Genomic DNA, 22,676 nt, shown 5'->3' with positions numbered 1-22,676 from the left:
TCCCTTTAACAAGGGATTCCAATTCCTTATTAAACCACGGCTCCCCTCACAGAACCTTTCCTCCCTGCCTGACAGGTACATACTTATCAAGGACACTCAATAGTTGCTCCTTGAGCAAGCTCCACATATCAATTGGTAGTTTTGTGAACACCATGTTTGCACCACTCCTGTTCTTCTGTGTCCAGAAAAAATAAAATTGGCTGAGATTTCTGGAGGGCACTCCAACAATTGTTTTGAAATCTGTTGCTTAGTCTTAAAAATAGCTGATACAACTAGATACCTACCCACTTGAACATAAAATGGAAATCAGCGTTCCTATAAAACAGGCATAGGCTCACAATTTGCATATTTAAGCTGCCCCGACCTGTTTTCAGCAGAAGTCTTGGGCAACTATTAAAAGGATGCTTGGAAAGTTGAATAATAAATTGAACATAAATATATCTGTGCATGTCTGTGTATTGTTATGTATGGTGTGCAATTTATGTTTAATTTAATACTTATTTTAGTGTAGATTTTGGATTAGTGGCAATTGGCCTTGGTGTAGGTTTGTGAAGTGGTTTAATGATTAACTTGTGGGTAGTTTTGCAGCTATGGTGATTTATTTTAAAACACAGTTTTAAAGAGACTTCCTGCAAATGAATCTAATATTGTTTTCATTGGTGGGGCTTTATGAGCTAAAGCAGTTATGTATTATGTTTTGGGATCCAAATATTATTCTTTTTTGGAGTGGGGAAGCATCCATAGCTTGAAGAAACCTTTGGTTTCATGGCTGAAGCATGATTTGTAAGACAGTTGTTCCTGAAGAAAGGAGATTGTTTAGAACGGTTAAGGAGAAGGTTATCTCCATGTAAGGAGGTTAGTTTGCTAGTTCCAGACTACAAGTAGACACTTAAAATCCTGAGGTTTTGGGGGGGAGTTGGTATTTGAAACTGATGAAGGGCTCATGTCCAAAACGCCTATTCTCCTGCTCCTTGGATGCTGCCTGACCTGCTGTGCTTTTCCAGCAACACACTCTCAACTCTGAACTGCAGTCCTCACTTTCGCCTTTATGAAACTAAACCCTATAAATTTGGGAGAGAAGGGAATTCTCTCTCTGGTGTGAGTACTACAAAGGAAAGCTATTGGCGTTCATGGGATTATATTTTACCATGTGTTTTAAAATCTTTAAACTTGTGTCATAGGTGAGCAGTTTGGCTTCTTACTTTTTATTTATTTCTTTTGTACGGAGAAGTTCTGTTTCATTGTTAAAACCAACATGGCAATAATGCAATATTGCATGCTTGTGTTTCGATGAGCGACCACCTACTTAAAAATAACATATGACCTATCATGCCAGATTTAATCTGAGAATTGACTGGTTCCAGCATCTGCAGACCTCACTTTCTCCTCATAGGTGAGCAGTTTGGCTTCTTACTTTTTATTTATTTCTTTTGTACGGTGAAGTTCTGTTTCATTGTTAAAACCAACATGGCAATATTGCAATATTGCATGCTTGTGTTTCGATGAGCGACCACCTACTTAAAAATAACATATGACCTATCATGCCAGATTTAATCTGAGAATTGACTGGTCCAGTAGTAACATCAGTGGGGATTAAACAGTGTATATATAAACTTATTTTTATTACATGTACAAGTAGTTCTTCTATCATGTGATGGTTGTGTTCTTGTGCAATGCCGCATTATAAAAAAATTGCACTTTAGAAACAGCATCCCCATTTCAGCAATCACATTCTAGCGAGTTTGCATTAATGGAACACATGTTATAGCAGAACAACTTGTATACACATATGCGTAGATATGATTTTTTTTTACCCAATATCTTCTAGTATTATAGCATATCTATAAATATTAAATGAACTTATTCTCAGTGCTTTATTTCTCCACAACATGGACAGTATAAATTGAACATTTAATGCACAGTTGAGAAATCTGGAATTTACTTCAAGATTGACTTTGCCATTCTGGTGTTTGATTTTGCTTATGTTACATTCTCCATCGCGACTGGTAAGGTCATAGGATGTAGACAATCATTTGGTCCATCGTGTCTGCTCAATCATTCAACCGTAGCTGATCTGTTTCTCAACCCCATTCTCTTGCCTTCTCCCCATAACCATTGATCACCTTTCTAATCATGAAGCTATCTATGTCTGGCTTGATCACACACAATGACTTGGCCTCCACAGCCCTCTTCTCCTCATCCAGGCCTCTCAGTATTCTGTAAGTTTGAGATATACCCTCATTCTTCTAAAATTTATCAACTACATAGCCAGAGTCCTCAACCACTCCTCATATGATAAACACTTAAATCCTGGGATCATTCTTGTGAACATCCTCTGGACTCCCTCCAAGGTATCTTCCTGAGATACGGGGGTCAAAACCACTCTCAAAATTTCAAGCACAGTCTGACCAGTGCCTTATTTAGTCTCAGTAGTACATTCCTGTTCTTATATTCTATCCCTCAAAATTAATACTAACATTCTATTTACCTTCCTGACTACTTGAACCTGTATGTTAACCTTGAAAATCCTGAACTGGAACCCCTAAGTCCCCTTGTGCTTTAGATTTCTGAAACCTTTCCCCATTTAGAAAGTTTGCGAAACGATTCTTCCTGCCAAAGTTCATAACCTGGCACTATCCCACGTTGCAGGGAGCTGCATAAGCACTTGCACAGGCTGGGAGAGTGGGCAAAGAAGTGGCAGATGGAATACGATGAGGGAAAAAGCAACTTGAACCCCCCATTCCGTCATCCTCATCAGTTTACACATATATTTGTCCATTAGATTACTGGTAGCAATAATTGCCACAAATTACTTGTAGAGGCAAGGTCCTGTATTTGTACAGATGATCCCCTCCCTCTTGTTTTGAAGCAGTACCAGCTTGCTAAATCTGATCGATTTCCAACAGATCTATCAGCTCAAAACTGCAACCAGGCGGTACCGTAAACGTACCATTTGACTACAATCTAGAAACTCATGACTGGCATTACTCCACTCTACCACTGCCAATAAGCCAGGGGATCAACCCTGATTCAAGGAAGAGTACATAGGCACATAACGGAGCACCATCAGAAATAGCTAAAAATGAGATGTATACCTAGTGACGCTACAACACAGGGTTACTTGCATGCTAAACCATAGAAGTAACATGTAATAGACAGCATTCACCAATCCTACAATTAGTAAATCTGATCACTTGAGTCACAATAATCCCCAGAGTCTCCCATCTCCTATCCTGTTAAGTGACCGGTGGGCTGTGAAAACATTGAAACTAGTGCAGTATCTATTCCACAATCCACTGCTCTTCCTGTCTTCAGCTGTCTGCTTTTACCAACTGTATAAACATACTGCTCTTTTCTCAGAGACTTGCTTCACTACCAGGATCTGGTCAGATACCACTAAACAGAAAACTATTCCATTCAGAGGGATCCTATGATTATTTTCACTTTACATAAATGCTCACAGACTTTTGACAGCCTAGCCGAAAACACTAGCTAACCTAAGCTCAATACAAATAGCTTTTTTTTTTACTTTTTGCTTTGAATTCATAGAAACGTAAAAAAAAGGGCAGGAGCAGGCTGCTCATACCTTTGAGGCCCCTCTGCCATTCAATATGAACATTGGATGACCAGCAAAGTAGAACCCTGTTTCTGCTTTCTTTCCACATCCTAAATTTCCTTTAGCCCTGAGAATGATGTCCAACTCCTTCTTGAAAGCATTAAGTGTTTCGGCCTCAAACTTTTTATGTGGCAATGAATTCCACAGAAACACCACTCTGAGTGGAGAAATGTCTCTCATAAACCTTAAACTATAACTCCTGGTTCTGCAATTTCACCTTCTGGCGTGGTGTCCCATAGCAGTAGCCCTTAGTTTTGGATTACTACTCAAGTGACATTACTTCTTTGTCATTACCTCCAAAACAAATGTTTTGATTAACCAGCTATGACACATCTCCAGGGAGATGAATCCAGGCCTTCTGCTTCAGAGGTAAGGATGCTATCACTGCATCATAAGAGCCCTCCTTTGTTTTCATCCCCAACTTTAGGCCATATAGCCATTTCTTTGAACCAATATTATCATAAGGAAACCAATTAATCCTCTTTCAAAGTATTGTCTGTCTCACTTTTTGATCTTAAAAGAGTCATTACACAAAAATAAACTGTGTTCATTTTCCTAGCACATACATCAACACACTCAGTGATGACAAAAATTCTGTCTCAGGTATTCGCTCAGTAAGTTTGTCTGTTTCTCACATTTCGAATGGGACAGATACCACAACTTTGTTACAAACCTGAAGTCCTGAACCCGAAAATCACTCAGCATTCCGTTGGATCATTTTTGCAGGCATCCCTGACAACACTATGATCTCGGTATCCTATAGCTTGCATATGCAAATAAAGACAGGTGGTATGGTGGCTCAGTGGTTAGCACTGCTGCCTCACAGCCCCAGGGGCCTGGGTTTGATTCCACCCTTGGGTGACTGTCTGTGTGGAGTTTGCACGTTCTCCCTGTGTCTGTGTGGGTTTCCTCTGGGTACTCCAGTTTCCTCCCACAATCCAAAGATGTTCAGGCTAGGTAAATTGGCCATGGTGAATGTGGGGCTAAGGGGCTAGAGTGGGATGCTCTTCGGGGGGCCAGTGCAGACTTGATGAGCCAAATGGTTCTGCACTATAGGGATTCTATGATTAAACAACTGTTTTCAAGTTCTTTTGTGAAACTAGGCATTGCAGAGCAGGAGTGAATGGTCAGCAGTTGTTTTGGTCTGAGTTGTATTACCACCATCAGAATGTAAGTGTTTAAGGTTAACTTTTTATTTAATCATAACGCATTGCAGCAGAGCCAGAAGTATTCCGGAGTCTCAAGGAGCTCCTGATCAATGCTGTGCCCCTGCTGCACCCAAACCCAACCTACCAAGATCTTCTTGTTACACCCTACTCCCCTACCCCACCCCACCCAACCCCAGCCCTTTGGGTTGGAGCAATGGCAAGGTTGGGATTTGGAACCATCTACGTCCTTGAGGACTCCCAGGAGCATTTTTGAGGGATGGGAACGTGACAGCACTTGGGAAATATGATTAGTGTTCTGGCACCATTGGGAAAGGGCATCTGGGATCTAGTATTACACAAAGGAATGGGGCGTGCAGCATTGACGTTAGTCAATGGGAGCACTTGAGAGTTGTTGACACTTTATCCGAGGACACAAGTCTGTTTGAACTTGAGGGAGAATGTGGTTTGTCCTGCTGGCTGGATGGAAAAAATGAAATAAAGTGATAGTTTGTGCATCATGATTTCATTAATTTAGACCCCAGAGGTTTCAGGAATAAACAAATGGTGCTGTATAAACTTCTGGTGCTGTGTAAGTAAGGTTGTAACTGGGAAATTGAACTTTAGGCTCAGAGATGCTTGTTTCCCAACTGCCACCAGCTCTGTGGCTGTAAACTGCACTTGACTATGCTCCTGGTCCGGAAAGCACAGCTTAGTGCTGCATTTCCTGCAAATAGAACAGAACGCAGACCCCAAGCCTTAGAGAAAGAAGCAAGCCAGTTGTTAAAAGTTGTTGATATGCCTAAGTGATCAGTTTAAGTTGCACCTAGTAAATTCTCTGAGAACCTTGACACAGAATTTTTGTGTTTCAAATTTAATTTGGAGACCTTGGCTCTGGGACATTGTCTTTGTGCTCTAGGTGCCAGTTCAGTAGCATAGAATCATAGCAAACAGGAGCAGGAGTAGATCAATCAGCCCTTTGAGCTTGCTTTGTTGTTCAATATGATCATGGCTGATGCTGCCCTGTTCCGGCTTTCTCCCCCATACCCGTAGATCCATTTCACCCTAAGCATTCTATTGAACACCTTCTTGAAAACATTCAAAGTTCTCAGCTGAAGGGAGGCTAATGTTATAACATGCAATGCTATGGGCCAAGTGCCAGAAAATGGCTTTAAAATAGTTATGTGGTTCTTTTTGACCAGTGTGGGTGTGACGGACCTTTTTCTGTGTTGTAGATCTTTGATTCTGTGACTTTATAACTCCCAATATCCATTGTCCAACAGCCACATAAAGTGTCCTCTTGATGCAGTGCTGAAATAATAACTGGTCAAACAAATAGGATGGTGTGTTGCCTCTCTGGTGCCAGCATCTAGGATGTCTCAGGGAGGGTGTAGAGTATTCTGACAGGGGAATGACCAGCTGTAGGTTGTTGTATGTGTTGATACCAACAATGTAGGTCAAGAAAGGGGTGAGGATCTGCAGGGAGAAAATAGGAAACTAGGCAGGAAGTTAAAAAGTAGGTTCTTGAGGGTGATTTCGGTGACGACTGGTGTCACGTGCTAGTGAGAGTAAGAATAGGAGGATAGAGCAGATGAATGCATGGCTGAGGAGCTGGTGCAGGGAGCAGGGATTCACATTGCTTATATAGGGGGGATAGGTTCCATCCGAATTGGAAGACAACCAATATTCTTGTGGGCAGATTTGCTATGCTGCTTAGGAGGCTTTAAACTACTGGGGGAAGCTAAAGCTACAGTAAGAAAAGAGAAAAGGCTGAGGCTGGTACAGTCGATAAGGGGAGCAAGTTTGATAGTCAGGACAGACAGGAGCTCTCAGAGAATGAAATAAGACTGATAAATTAAACTACATTTACTTCAATGCAAGAGGTCTGACAGGTAAGTCAGATGAACTCAGGGCATGATTGGGAAGTTGAGACTGGAATATCATAGCTATTGCAGAAACGTGGCTTAGGAATAGACAGGCCTGCCAACGTAATGTTCCGGAGTATAGATGCTACAGGAAGGATAGAAAGGGAGGCAAGAGAGATGGGGGAGTGGGATTTTTGGTTAGGGATAACATTACAGCTGTACTTAGGGAAGATATTTTTTGGAAATTGTTCAGTGAATATATGGATGACTGAGAGTTTGACTAATGTGGTGCTGTTTTTTACGGCAGTTCTTATAATGTGATGGCTGCTTTCTTGTGCAACCCCTTGTTATAGAAAAATTGTGCTTTAGAAACAACATTACCGGAGGTGCTGGAGGTCTTCAAACATATAAACGTAGATAAATCACTGGGACCTGATCATGTATTTCGCAGAACTTTGTGGGAAGCTAGAGAAGAGATTGTTGGGTCCCTTGCCAAGTTATTTGTATAATCAACAGCCATGGGTTAGGTGCTGGAAGACTGGAGGTTGGCTAATGTGGTGCTATTATTTAAGAAATGCTGTAAAGAAAAGCCAGGGAACTATAAACCAATGAGCCTTACATCGGTGGTGGGTAAGTTGTTGGAGGGGTTTCTGCTGGACAGCACTTACATGCATTTGGAAAGGCAATGACTGATTAAGGATAGTCAACATTGCTTTGTTCACGGGAAATCATGTCTCACTAACTTGATTACATTTTTTGAAGAGGTGGAAAAGATGATTGGTGATGGCAGAACAGTAGATATCAATTATACAGACTTCAAAGCATTTGGCAAGATTCCTCATGGTAGCCCAGTTAGTAAGGTTAGATCACATGGGATCCAGGGAAGCTAGCCAATTGGATACAAAACTGACTTGAAGGTAGAAGACAGAGGATGGCTGTAGAGAGTTGCTTTTTGGACTGGTGTCCTGTGACCAACAGCGTGCCACAAGGATTGGTTCTGGATCCATTACTTTTCATCATTGTATAAATTATTTGGATATGAATATAAGAGAAATCGGATATTGGTAAAGCCACTTTTAGAATACTGTGTAGAATTTTGGACTCCCTTCCATAGGGAATTCCATTGCATTGTATAGCCATTATGCCAATGTTATTGTGGCATATGAGCCACTGTCTATTCTTATTCTATCAACTTCCTGTCTATCTGTGCCTTTTCCAGAGGGAAGAATGTCAGTTTTTTTTATACATTGCTAGCTATTTGAGCCTGAATGGGAAGTGTTCACAGGCTGTTGGAACTTGGCTCCGATTTGCACATGGTCTTTCCAGTAGAAAGTAGAGGTGGGTCTAACTTTCTCCCATGCCTTCAAACCCAAAACTTAGTGGATGGTGTCTTACTCAATGCACCACCCGGTTTCTCTAATAGATGAAACATTGGCCTGGAGATCACACAAAACTGAATACAATGGCTACTGGTGCTACTAGAAGAATCTTGGATACACCCTGACCTTTCACCTCTGCAGGATCAGAGGTTCATCTCCGGCCCTGATTCATGGGATGGTGGTCTGAGTTCAGGAGAGGAGGCATTTATACCATGACTTCCAGATCAACCTCAGCCTGTCCTCCTTCACAAGAATGTCTCTAGGATGTATGATAACCCCCAATGGGATTTCCAATAGTTAGGTGGAGGTTGCTAATGCAAAGATGGCATGCTCTGGTGGGTTGTTCCTAAATGGGTCCAGCGTCTGATAATCAAGCATTAAAGCCACCCATTGGGTAGATAAGAGCTGGACTTAACTTGGAAGATGAGGAAGCTCATGCCAGGCTCACTACATCCCCTAGGAACCTAGCAAAATGACAATGCCAACAAGTGGTGACAAGTAGAGGGTTTAATTGAGAGAAAAATCTGCCTGATTACAAGTGATGGTACTAGCAAAGAGAAAGAGAAATGGAGTAGGAAAAGTAGCAGCACAAGGTCTCATCTTTGGTCTTTTCCACTCATTCTATGTTGCAATTTTCAGGAGGGGTTGCAGAGGGGAGTTTTGTCTCCAACATACGTGACCTGCAAGTGCATGACTGAAATCCTACCACTAGTTACCTTAAGAAGGAAGTGTCACATAATCTAAATAGCTGGTCAATGAAAGGGAAGAAAAGCCATCATTCTGTTAAGATTATCTGCCTCTGGTTCCGAGTCACATTGTATATTAATCCTCTGACAGTATTCTGCCTGTTCTCTAAAGTAACTTCAGTGAGAAAGCTAGTGAAAGCCTGAAAACTTCCACATCGACACTCTTCAGAAATGCAACACCTCTGCCAGGTTATTATCTGGAGCTCATTAGGCAGATATTTCCTTCCATTTTGCTCACACCCTCCATGTGCACAATATTTACCAGATACAGGCTTCAGATCCCTCCCATCGGGTAGTTAATGTATTTTGAGTACTCAAGGTTAAACTGTTGCATCTCACTCTGGCTCGATATAATACATGTTTGACTTACCATGTGAAGCAGGTAAGCTGCACAGTAATTGTTGGAAATGACATTTGAGAGCATTTGTTTAACTGGTGTAGTAGGTGTATAAAGCACATTTCTTGCTCAAGTAGTTATAGCACTGAGAGACTGAGGAGCCAAAGGATGGCCATCATGTCCCACAGCTACCTTGACTACACATCCTTGCATCCTGCACTCATTGTCCCCACTTCTCCTCAATCTCCATTACATCTGTTCCAATGATGCCACCTTCCTCAGGGGTTATTCCAGCTTGTCTTCCCTTTTCCTAAGCTGAGGGTCTTTCCCCTTCTCAACTGTGGTTGACAGGTTCTCAGTCATGACTGTCCCATTTTGTCGTCATCATTCTGTTTCCCTTCCGGAATCAGGATGGAGTTCTCCTTGTCCTCGCTTTTCATCTCGCTAGTCTCCACATTCAAAGGATCATCCTCAATTATTCTTGCCACCTCCAGAGGATGCCATTCAGAACCCTATCTGCCCTCCCCTCCACTGTTTGCATCCCACAATTCCCTTCACAACACCATGGCCCATGTTGCTTCTCATATCTCCTCAATACTCCCTCCAATGGCGCCTTCCCATGCAATCGCAGATGTATCATTTGGCCTTTCATCTTCTCCCTCCTATTGTCCAAGCTTTCAAACACAGCTCTTTGGTCAAGCAGCATTCTACCTGAACTTTGCTTAGTCTAATCTACTACATTCACTCTCACAATGTAGTTCTCTTTACATTGGCAAGACCAACTGCAGACAGGCAAACCACGTTGTGGAACACCTGCATCCCATCCACAGGAATGACCTGAATCTTCCAGTTGCTTGTTATGTTAATACACTGCTTTATTCTTGTGCCATTATTTTAGTCCTATGATAACTGTCATGTTTGTGTGTAGCCCAAGCCACAAACAGCACCTTGTTTTCCTAAGTAGACACTTTACTGCCTTGAGTGCTCAACATTGAGTTCAACAAAATAAAAACCAAAAGAATGCTGAAAATCAGAAACTGAAACAGAAAATGCTGGAAAACCTCAATGGGTCTGGCAGCATCTGTGGCGAAAAATCAGGTCAAGTGACCCTTCCTTCAACAACTTTAGAACATGAAATCTGTTCTGAATTTTGATTATACCATAGACACACGTGCAAAATGTGTCATGTTTTTATGAGCGCGTTCTTAGCAAAACTGACCAATTTTCTGACCCACCACCAATACCATTAGCACCTATTCTCCAATAGCTGCCATCATTAACACTCTTTGTCCTTTTGTTCTGGGCACCATCACCAACTGTTCCACTTGCTCCTCATCCTCCTTTTGTCAACAGCATAAAAAAATCACAGCCTCATTCCATTTCAAAGGAGAATAATATTGAACTCCAAAATAGAACTCTAGTTTCTCTCTTCGCGAATGTTATCAAGTTTCTCCCAAGCTTTCCGTTTTCATTTATGATCTCTAAAAGTGCTTTTGTGTGGCCATCATGTCCACTTGTTCCAGAGGTTCTCTGGAATGTATTCCTAACTATTACCCCTTCCATGGTAAACACATCATAAAGGTCAGCCATTATAGAATGGTTTCTGTGATTGTGTAGCCTCTAAAAAATTGCATTTGTAAACAATTTGCATCGGAACTGCTTTAAGACATTTAGCGATAACAAGGTATTATATAAATCTCAGCATTTTAGATAACTAAGATGCGTTCACAATGCACGCATATGGCTGTTGGATGAGTATCTAAGTTGATTTGCAATTCCAACTTCACCCACTCCCTCAGTATTGAACAGTAATCTATTGATATAAAAAACCCCACTTCTTTTGATAATGTGAAACTCAAGGATATAACCTTAAATTTAGTGTTATTCCTTTCAAGATTATAATTAGATAGCATTTTGTTTTCATACAAAGGATGACAGAGGTCCTAAAATCTCTTCCATAAAAGGCTGTATATAGTCATAGAGCTATAAAGCACGGAAACATACGCTTCTGCTCAACTTGCTCATGCTGACCAGACATCCCAATCTGACCTTGTCTCATTTGCCAGCATTTGGCCCATGTACCTCTAAAACCTTCCTATTCATATATCCATCCAGATGCCTATTAAATGTTATAATTGTACCCACCTCCACCACTTCCTCTGACAACTCGTTCCTTACACACACCACACCCTGTATGAAAATGTTACCCAGCAGGTCCTTTTTAAAAATCTTTCCCCGTCACCTTAAACTTATGCCCTCTAGTTTTGGGCTCCCTTACCATGGGACAAAGACCTCGACTATTCACCCTACCTATGATTTTGTAAATCTCTATAAGGTCGCCCCACAGCCTCCAGGGAAAAATTGTCCCAGCCGATTCAGCCTCATCCTAGAACTCAAACCCAGATGTTAAGGCAAGGCTAACTTGTTTGGTAAGAACATCAATGAATATGGAACTGAGGTAAGGAAATGGGAGTTGAGTTGCAGATCAGCCATGATCTAATTGAATAGCTCACTGATCTGAATGAAAATGTCTTGTTCCTATTGATCTCACTTCACATGAAGTACATCTGTTGATTCTCATACCTTTATGTGAATACTGACTGAAATGGATTGCTGGGATTTACCAGTCATTTCAAAACAAATTTATCTTATGGCTTTTATGGAGCATTTCACTCTCAGATGATGGCTGTGCAACAGACTGCCCAATAAGCAGCCATTGACCAAGGAGGTGCAGTTTCACAACAGGGAGGTAAGGATTTAGGGCTGAGATGAGGAGGAACTTCCTCATTCAGAGGATTTTAAATCTTTAGAATTCTTTACATAAGCAGGTTTTGGATCTTCCATTGTCGAATATATTTAAGGCTGAGATAGGTAGATTGTTGCCCACTCAAGGAATTAGGGGATTGGACTGGCAAGTGGAGTTAAGGCAGGAAATAAGCCATCATCATGTTAAATGGCAGAATAAGTTTGATGGGCCAAATGGTTCACACCTGCTCCCATTTCTTATGGAAGTGCTGACAGAAGTGGAAAGGGGCAATGATTCAATTTATTGTCTGTTTTCTTCCAAAAACACTTTATTCAGTTCATTTCTATGAACGCGCAGTATATTATTCCACAATAATACTTAATGGGCATTCATTTCACTCTCACATTTTTTAAAGTTCAGCTTTGACTATCCAAGCCTTTAATCCTAATGAATAGAGTTACAATTCTGGACAACATTTGTTTCCATCTGTGCAAGACAGGTTTTGTTTTTTGAACGGCGATGCTAATCTAACACCAGATCTTTACAAATGAGTGCTCAGATGTCATTGCACTCCACTTTGTGTTCAAAATCACGACAGGTCTGGATAGAGTAAGGAGGGAGAAAATGTTCCCACTTGTGAAATGATCAAGATCGGGAGGGAACAGATTCAAAGAAATTGATAGAAGAAGCACTATGATGGGGGGGGAATCTTCGCCCTATGCATAAATTAAAGAAGCATTGGCATATATTGTGGGAATTTAAATGAAACCATTATCAGAAATTGGAGATAGATTCTAGGTTAAAGAGAAAAGACTCCATATAAATCATAGTCTCATTGAATACTGCAGTGCAGAGGAATCAATTCAGCCTAATGTATCTCTCTGAAAGAGCTATCCGATTCATCCCATCCACCAACTCTCTCACCAGCTCTTGCCTGAAAGGTCTTTTTGCATCTGCTTTGACTGACATTGTATATGGCTTTCAGAGTGAAAGAGTTTATACTGAGGACCACCATTATGATGACGTCATATGAATTTGTGGGCAGAACAACTTGGAGTCTCAAAGGGGGATGACCTCACATCTGGTCTTTTTCAAAGTCTCTGCAACAATGTTGTCGTACCAATGTAACCTGTAAATAATTGATATATCAACAATAAGCTAATCTTGTTTACTGCAAGCGACTCTTCTAGTTAGAACTGTCAGCGTTTTTCTTCTCCTGTACTAGATCAGGCCCTGTAGGTTCCTATATTTAAAGAGGGTAGCGACAGGAATCTTCACCATGAGTAGCAGCTAATCCAGCAGAGTGAGCTGACATGCCCATGCAATGGTATAGATTTGATTTGATTGCTTATACTACATGATTGTGCTTGAAGTCATCCACTCATACACCACAGCCAGTAACAGGTAAGAGCTGCAGATTAAAGAACATTACAGGAGATATCCTCAATAAGAAAGAATACTCTAGTGAATGGCAAAATCATTTCAGCACAAGCACCTGATGAAGGAGCAGTGGTCCGAAAGCTAGTGCTTCCAATTGGACGATAACCTGGTGTTGTGTGATTTTTTAACTTCGTACATCCCAGTCCAACACCGGCATTTCCAAATCATTTCAGATCTGCTAAGAGATATGCTGTAACAGGGGAATTAGCAATTCCCTGAGGAAGCAGAATGAGAAGTTCCAAAAGATGCATCTTAAAGTGATGTTCTGGGAGAGGGTCCCTGATATGGTGTTCAGTGATGAGCAAACAATCATTTAAGACTTTGTGAATTAATCATATAATGAGCTTAAGTGAGCAAAATGTATGATCACAGTAGGTGGGCATGGCATCAGAAATTAATATTTCATTCTAGAGATGGGCTGAGTAGAACACAGTGTTGGACAACATGGAGAAAACAATTTCTGAGATTATGAAATTGGACACGAAATCAGAAGCTACTGATCCTGACACCTGAGTGTAGTAGATGCTGTGTGAGGGCTATGCATACTTTGGTGGAGGGAGGGGGGTGGGTGGAGTGCATGTGATAATGGATGGGACATGAGGAATATGAGTAGGACCGACCAACATCACTGACCGACCGATTACTCCACTACTGGTGCTCAGTAGCAGCAGTGTGCACTATCTACAAGATGCACTGCAGAAATTCACCAAAGATCCCCAGGCAGCAGCGTCCAAACCCATGACCACTTCTATCTAGAAGGACAAGGACAGCAGATCTATGGGAACACCACCACCTTCAAGTACCCCTACAAACCACTCACCATCCCAACTTGGAATTATATCACCGTTCCTTCACCATTGCTGGGTCAACATCCTGGAATTCCCTCCCTAATGGCATTATGGGTTAACCCCACAGCAGGTAGACTCCAGCAATTCAAGATGGCAGCTCACCAGCACCTTCTCAAGAGCAACTAGGGATAGGCATAAAATGCTGGCCAGCCAGCGACACCCACATCCCAAAAAATGAGTAAATGAAAAGGATATAAGATGACATGGATGGAACATGGTTATGGGAGGGTATGGAGGGGATAACAGTATGAAGGAAATGAAAGGGGATGAGAGGGATGAAAAATAGAATCAGAGGACATATAAATTATATGGGGAGCTGAGACTGATGACACCGTGAATGGAAGGTAATTGTAGGAGTTGAGAAACTCCAACCATACCCATATTCCAGGCGACAGATTATTGGTAGGTGTGGGCATAGGTGACAGGTTTAGATTTCCAAAGTCAGGAAGTGGCCCACCTCATGCTTCCCAAGCCCAACACAAAAATCCATCACATTATGTGTCATCCGGCATGGTGGCTCAGTGGTTAGCACTGCTGCCTCACAGCGCCAGCACCAACCTCGGGCGACTGTGTGTGTGGAGTTTGCACGTTCTCCCTGTGTCTGTGTGGGTTTCCTCTGGGTACTCCAGTTTCCTCCCACAATCCAAAGATGTTCAGGCTAGGTAAATTGGCCATGGTGAATGTGGGGCTAAGGGGCTAGAGTGGGATGCTCTTCGGGGGGCCAGTGCAGACTTGATGAGCCAAATGGTTCTGCACTATAGGGATTCTATGATTAAACAACTGTTTTCAAGTTCTTTTGTGAAACTAGGCATTGCAGAGCAGGAGTGAATGGTCAGCAGTTGTTTTGGTCTGAGTTGTATTACCACCATCAGAATGTAAGTGTTTAAGGTTAACTTTTTATTTAATCATAACGCATTGCAGCAGAGCCAGAAGTATTCCGGAGTCTCAAGGAGCTCCTGATCAATGCTGTGCCCCTGCTGCACCCAAACCCAACCTACCAAGATCTTCTTGTTACACCCTACTCCCCTACCCCACCCCACCCAACCCCAGCCCTTTGGGTTGGAGCAATGGCAAGGTTGGGATTTGGAACCATCTACGTCCTTGAGGACTCCCAGGAGCATTTTTGAGGGATGGGAACGTGACAGCACTTGGGAAATATGATTAGTGTTCTGGCACCATTGGGAAAGGGCATCTGGGATCTAGTATTACACAAAGGAATGGGGCGTGCAGCATTGAAGTTAATCAATGGGAGCACTTGAGAGTTGTTGACACTTTATCCGAGGACACAAGTCTGTTTGAACTTGAGGGAGAATGTGGTTTGTCCTGCTGGCTGGATGAAAAAATGAAATAAAGTGATAGTTTGTGCATCATGATTTCATTAATTTAGACCCCAGAGGTTTGAGGAATAAACAAATGGTGCTGTATAAACTTCTGGTGCTGTGTAAGTAAGGTTGTAACTGGGAAATTGAACTTTAGGCTCAGAGATGCTTGTTTCCCAACTGCCACCAGCTCTGTGGCTGTAAACTGCACTTGACTATGCTCCTGGTCCGGAAAGCACAGCTTAGTGCTGCATTTCCTGCAAATAGAACAGAACGCAGACCCCAAGCCTTAGAGAAAGAAGCAAGCCAGTTGTTAAAAGTTGTTGATATGCCTAAGTGATCAGTTTAAGTTGCACCTAGTAAATTCTCTGAGAACCTTGACACAGAATTTTTGTGTTTCAAATTTAATTTGGAGACCTTGGCTCTGGGACATTGTCTTTGTGCTCTAGGTGCCAGTTCAGTAGCATAGAATCATAGCAAACAGGAGCAGGAGTAGATCAATCAGCCCTTTGAGCTTGCTTTGTTGTTCAATATGATCATGGATGATGCTGCCCTGTTCCGGCTTTCTCCCCCATACCCGTAGATCCATTTCACCCTAAGCATTCTATTGAACACCTTCTTGAAAACATTCAAAGTTCTCAGCTGAAGGGAGGCTAATGTTATAACATGCAATGCTATGGGCCAAGTGCCAGAAAATGGCTTTAAAATAGTTATGTGGTTCTTTTTGACCAGTGTGGGTGTGACGGACCTTTTTCTGTGTTGTAGATCTTTGATTCTGTGACTTTATAACTCCCAATATCCATTGTCCAACAGCCACATAAAGTGTCCTCTTGATGCAGTGCTGAAATAATAACTGGTCAAACAAATAGGATGGTGTGTTGCCTCTCTGGTGCCAGCATCTAGGATGTCTCAGGGAGGGTGTAGAGTATTCTGACAGGGGAATGACCAGCTGTAGGTTGTTGTATGTGTTGATACCAACAATGTAGGTCAAGAAAGGGGTGAGGATCTGCAGGGAGAAAATAGGAAACTAGGCAGGAAGTTAAAAAGTAGGTTCTTGAGGGTGATTTCGGTGACGACTGGTGTCACGTGCTAGTGAGAGTAAGAATAGGAGGATAGAGCAGATGAATGCATGGCTGAGGAGCTGGTGCAGGGAGCAGGGATTCACATTGCTTATATAGGGGGGATAGGTTCCATCCGAATTGGAAGACAACCAATATCCTTGTGGGCAGATTTGCTATGCTGCTTAGGAGGCTTTAAACTACTGGGGGAAGCTAAAGCTACAGTAAGAAAAGAGAAAAGGCTGAGGCTGGTACAGTCGATAAGGGGAGCAAGTTTGATAGTCAGGACAGACAGGAGCTCTCAGAGAATGAAATAAGACTGATAAATTAAACTACATTTACTTCAATGCAAGAGGTCTGACAGGTAAGTCAGATGAACTCAGGGCATGATTGGGAAGTTGAGACTGGAATATCATAGCTATTGCAGAAACGTGGCTTAGGAATAGACAGGCCTGCCAACGTAATGTTCCGGAGTATAGATGCTACAGGAAGGATAGAAAGGGAGGCAAGAGAGATGGGGGAGTGGGATTTTTGGTTAGGGATAACATTACAGCTGTACTTAGGGAAGATATTTTTTGGAAATTGTTCAGTGAATATATGGGTGACTGAGAGTTTGACTAATGTGGTGCTGTTTTTTACGGCAGTTCTTATAATGTGATGGCTGCTTTCTTGTGCAACCCCTTGTTATAGAAAAATTGTGCTTTAGAAACAACATTACCGGAGGTGCTGGAGGTCTTCAAACATATAAACGTAGATAAATCACTGGGACCTGATCATGTATTTCGCAGAACTTTGTGGGAAGCTAGAGAAGAGATTGCTGGGTCCCTTGCCAAGTTATTTGTATAATCAACAGCCATGGGTTAGGTGCTGGAAGACTGGAGGTTGGCTAATGTGGTGCTATTATTTAAGAAATGCTGTAAAGAAAAGCCAGGGAACTATAAACCAATGAGCCTTACATCGGTGGTGGGTAAGTTGTTGGAGGGGTTTCTGCTGGACAGCACTTACATGCATTTGGAAAGGCAATGACTGATTAAGGATAGTCAACATTGCTTTGTTCACGGGAAATCATGTCTCACTAACTTGATTACATTTTTTGAAGAGGTGGAAAAGATGATTGGTGATGGCAGAACAGTAGATATCAATTATACAGACTTCAAAGCATTTGGCAAGATTCCTCATGGTAGCCCAGTTAGTAAGGTTAGATCACATGGGATCCAGGGAAGCTAGCCAATTGGATACAAAACTGACTTGAAGGTAGAAGACAGAGGATGGCTGTAGAGAGTTGCTTTTTGGACTGGTGTCCTGTGACCAACAGCGTGCCACAAGGATTGGTTCTGGATCCATTACTTTTCATCATTGTATAAATTATTTGGATATGAATATAAGAGAAATCGGATATTGGTAAAGCCACTTTTAGAATACTGTGTAGAATTTTGGACTCCCTTCCATAGGAAGGATATTGTTAAACATGAGCGTGCAGAAAAAATTTACAAGGATGATGCCAGAACTAGAGAGTTGAGTTATAGGGAGAAGCTGAATTGGCTGGGCTTTTTTTCCCTGGAGGGTTGGATGTTGAGGGGTGACCTTATAGAGGTTTACAAAGTCATGAGGGTCATGGATAGAGTGAATAGCCAAGGCCATTTTCCTAGGTTGGGAGAGTCCGATTCTAGGAGGCATAGGTTTAAGGTGAGAGGGGAAGATTTAAAAATGATCTGAGGGGTAACTTTATCACACAGAGGGTGATGCATTTATGGAGTGAGCTGTCATAGAAGGTGGTGGAGGTGTGTACGACTACAACATTTAAAAGGCAACTGGATGTGTTTATGAACAGGAAGGCATGAGAGGGATATTGACCAACTGCTGGCAGACTAGGTCAGATTGGGATGTCTAGTTGCTGTGGATACGTTGGACCAGAAGGTCTGTTTCTTGGACTCTATAACTGTTCCAAACTAATGAAATGCAATAAAGCATACAATATTCCATACGAAGGACAAAAACGCAAGTATTTATTCTTATGCAATCCATAAGATTGGGTGTTCTGGATGTACTTTTGTTCGCTGAGCTGGAAATTTCATATTCAGATGTTTCATCATCATACTAGATAACATTTTCAGTGAGCCTCCGGATGAAGCATTGCTGATGATTCCTGTTTTCTATGTGTATGTTTGGGTTTCTTTGGATTGGTGGTGTCATTTCCTGTGGTGATGTCATTTCTTATGGTGATGTTATTTCCTGTTGTTTTTCTCAGGGGGTGGTAAATGGGATCCAAGTCAATGTGTATGTTGGTAGAGTTCTGGTTGAAATGCCATGCTTCTAGGAATTCTCTCATGCATCTCTGTTTGGCTTGTCCTACGATGGATGTGTTGCCCCAGTCGAAATGGTGTCCTTCCTTACCTGTATGTAAGGATATTAGTGAGAGAGGGTCATGTCGTTTTGTGGCTAGTTGATTTTCATGTATCCTGGATCATTCATCGGGAAGGGCTTATGCCCAAAATATCGATTCTCCTGCTCCTCGGATGCTGCCTGATCTGCTGTTCTTTTCCAGCACCACACTCTCGACCCTGATCTCCAGCATCTGCAGTCCTCACTTTCTACTAGAGTGCTGTGAGAGTCTGGACTCCCTTTTGGAATGGGAGAACCAGAGACAGGATGGCTGCAAGTTAACGTAGTCAGGCATTAAGTGTGTACCTCAGTGTCCATCGCAGCACACAGATGCTGCAATAGAAGTTAAGATATCAGCCATCAGAAACTGTATCATGATCAGTTGAGCAAAGGTTCTCACAGAATCAGTCACCGTTTCCACACTGGAAATAATTGTTTCCAAGCTCTGCATAACACCCTGTGCCATGTTAAAGATAGATTTCTCCGAGCCCTTTGAACTCACAAGAGGCTTTCTGGCCGGCAGCAAATGCGTAAGCTTCAGAGCTTTTTGGTGCATCCCACAATGGGACCTCAGGTGAGTACCCTGCAGTAAAACCCCTTTGTGATCACACTGTCCAGGGAGCTGACCACCCTTTTCCCCATGTTCATGACTCACCACATGCAGATCTCACCTCTAAGCTGCCCTCTGAAGGATATCCTGTGTCAGTGCCTGAGTTGCTGGCTGTGTGTATCAGATTGAGTGATCATGTTTCTTCCTCATCTTCACCCAAGCCACTGCCTGCTCCTGCAGCTCGTCTTTGGTTTCTGAGAAAGAGGTACATGGATACACCGTCTGCAGATTGCAGACTCCAGATGGCAGGGCGTGGGTGAAATATGAGAAGAGAAGTTTGAATATGCAGAATATGCTGTCACTCTGAACGGGGATAGATTTTGAACCCTCGCTGTGGCTAGGAACAAAGACTGGCACACGGTAAAATAGCATTGCCAGCCAGAGTGCCAGTTCCCTGGTTCAATCCCCTGACAGGATATTTTCCACAGGCAGGTTGGGGCATTGGCATAGTTACTTGTATATAGCAGGGAGCTGAATAAACTAATGCATGCCCACCTAAAATCAGTTAGAAGAGGCCAACTAAAGTAGCACTGACTGATTAGTGTGTAGTTCTGATTCTGAATGCATTTTGCTCTTTCTCCCCAAATCTCCATTTAATGACAGTCTTTATCCTACTTACCTAGTAACAGTGCCAGAAGACTTCCCATTGGGTCTCCCATTCCTAGAGCATGAACCCGTCCTCTGTCCACTAACTGGCCAATTTAGGGGAAATCACACCTGAATCACTGTTCTTCACATAATAGGAACACCTGCCCACAATTTCTGTCTTATTATTATCTTCATATCTGTCTGTCTCCATATCTCTCTTTGTCCATATCAAATTTTAAACACCGAATACAATTGGGACCCGAGCATATCACAGTGATTGCACAGAGAAGTTGAGAGAGTATGAAAAAGATTAACGGAGAATTGAGGATACCTCAGCAAGAACTCTTATTTACAGCTCGATCTTTACATATGGCAGTTTTCACATGTGCTTAATCTCTGCTCCCTTCTAGTTTCCTTTTTCTTTAAACCTTGTCACAGGATATGGCCATCACTGCCTAAGCCTGCATTTATTGCCCATCCATAATTGTTGAGAAGGCCATTCGGAATCAATGACATTGCTGTGGAATTGGAGGCCAGGTAAGGTAAAGATGGCAGATTGTCTTCTCTAAAGGATAATAGTGAATCAGATGTTTTTATAACAATCGACAATGGTTTCGTTGTTGTCATTTGGCCAGTTTTTTAAAATTTAGACCATGTTTATTATTGAATTCAATTCAATCTGTTATGATGGGAGTCAAACCAAATCCCCTGAAGATTATCCTGGGTTTCTGGATTACTAATCCAGTGACAGTACTACTGTGCCACCCCTTCTCCTAACTACCCATGTGATCCTGACATCATTACTACACCACAATATCTGCAAATTCTTTCAGGTTGCCTGCATGTTGGAACAATAAGGCTGTTTTAAAATGACCTTTTGTCTTCACAGTTGTAGTACTCAGCTGGGCATTACTTGTGTTTGTGTGGCCTTATTCCCTCCACATCAGAGACATTGGAGACTCGTGCACGGCAGGGATTTCTGCCAATAGCCAACATATTGCCCTTGAATGAATATCTGATTCTGTTTACGAAATTCTGTCGTCTCTCGCTTCGAACAGCTTTCACTCTCACCGGGTGGAATCATCCCTGGCCTGCCAGAGTTCTGACTCAACTGCAACCACAAAAGTAATCTGGTTATGATTCAACTCTGCCATTAGTACCATCTGTGCCAACCTATGGAGATCATCAATAAATAAGTCTATACTTTCATCTGTTTACATCTATTAAACTTTGCCCTCCATAAATACATTCCGAAAGACACTTAAATAGGTACTGCATGCACATGTTGCCTTTTCACATGAATCTGCAATCTCATCCAAACCCTGTCCTTATATATCATCAGCAATGGTGCCCACAGTAATGTGCAGGTTGTTGTGGCTTTCTTTATCCAAGCTTAAAGCTGTTCTGTACCTAGTGCACCTTTACTTCCAGTTTTCCCATTTCTAGGCTTGTTGTGATCCTACACTAGAGTGGGTTATTTCCCAGAGCAGTAGTTTGCATTCCAAGCTACTTCTGAAACCCTGGAGCATTTCCTGTGTTTGATACTACCTATGCATTACTGCCTGGGTCTTTGCTCATTGCTGTCCATTCTAAAAAGTTCTTTGAAGTAACAAATAGGATTATGAACATTGTTCAGTCAATGTAAGAAGTTGTATACAAGTTAAAATGGAATTTGATAAAGTATTATGTAACATAATAACCTGTGAAATTGAAACATTGGTAATAAATGGTCGGTAGTAATTTGGGTACAAAAAGGATTAATGGCTAGGAGGCAGGCTGTAGTAGTGAATGGATCCTTTTACAGTTTGAGATATACATTCAGAGGTCTGTGCAGTGAGGTTTCCCAGGAATCTTTTGCTTTTCCTATCATTTACATCAGATGAGATTCAGGCACATGGACTGGATGAAGGTTATCATACAGGGATCATTATTTAACTGGCATCAAATGTTATGAAGAACAATGTGAAAGCTCAACTCTGAGAAACTGACTACAAACAATGGATAATCGCAGCTAACATTCCAGGTCTATCAGAGTACCATCAAGAGTTTTATCAGTCAGGGAGAAGAATTCAGTTGGTGAAGAGCCAATTGCTGACTTGCTGTGACCATATGAACCATATGACTCTGTCTCTAAGACATAACTGGAATCTTCCTCTTCTTGGAAATGGTTATGCAATCTTCCTGTTGGTCAGCAGCAACTGCGTGCCAGTTCCACTTCCAATTCCTGGATGTCAAGTCACGAGTCAGGGGCTTTAGGCAACTCCACTTCTGCCTCTACTCTTACATTATATCTCACAAGTCCAAGATTTCTGTTGGGGCTCCTTGTTGCTCCGCTCTCCCTCACTTTATTGCATCTGGTTCCATCTCCAGCCCTCATCCTTTACAGCCTGTCAAAGACTCTACTCACAAAAGAAACAAAGGGATCCACAGGGACTGACCAGTTTACCTGCCCAGCTCTCCTCTTCTCCCACATTGCCACCAGCTGGTGATGCCCTGTTACATATTGAAATGACCTGAACTTGGATACACAAGCATTCGCTCCCTCCACCACAGATGCTCAATAACAACAGCATATACCGTCAATAAGATGGGCACTT

The 22,676-nt window shown here is 42.1% G+C and overlaps 1 protein-coding gene across 6 annotated transcripts in view; it reads left to right on the top strand.

The window, feature by feature from the left end:
- The window catches only part of frmpd4 (FERM and PDZ domain containing 4), a 765,355-nt gene that overhangs the window by 259,605 nt on the left and 483,074 nt on the right, over nt 1–22,676 (top strand). The window lies entirely within an intron of this gene.

Source organism: Chiloscyllium plagiosum, chromosome 12, assembly GCF_004010195.1.
Source record: "Chiloscyllium plagiosum isolate BGI_BamShark_2017 chromosome 12, ASM401019v2, whole genome shotgun sequence".
NCBI lineage: Eukaryota > Metazoa > Chordata > Chondrichthyes > Orectolobiformes > Hemiscylliidae > Chiloscyllium > Chiloscyllium plagiosum.
The sequence above is the reverse complement of the archived record's forward strand: the minus strand, read 5'-3'. Positions and strand labels throughout refer to the sequence as shown.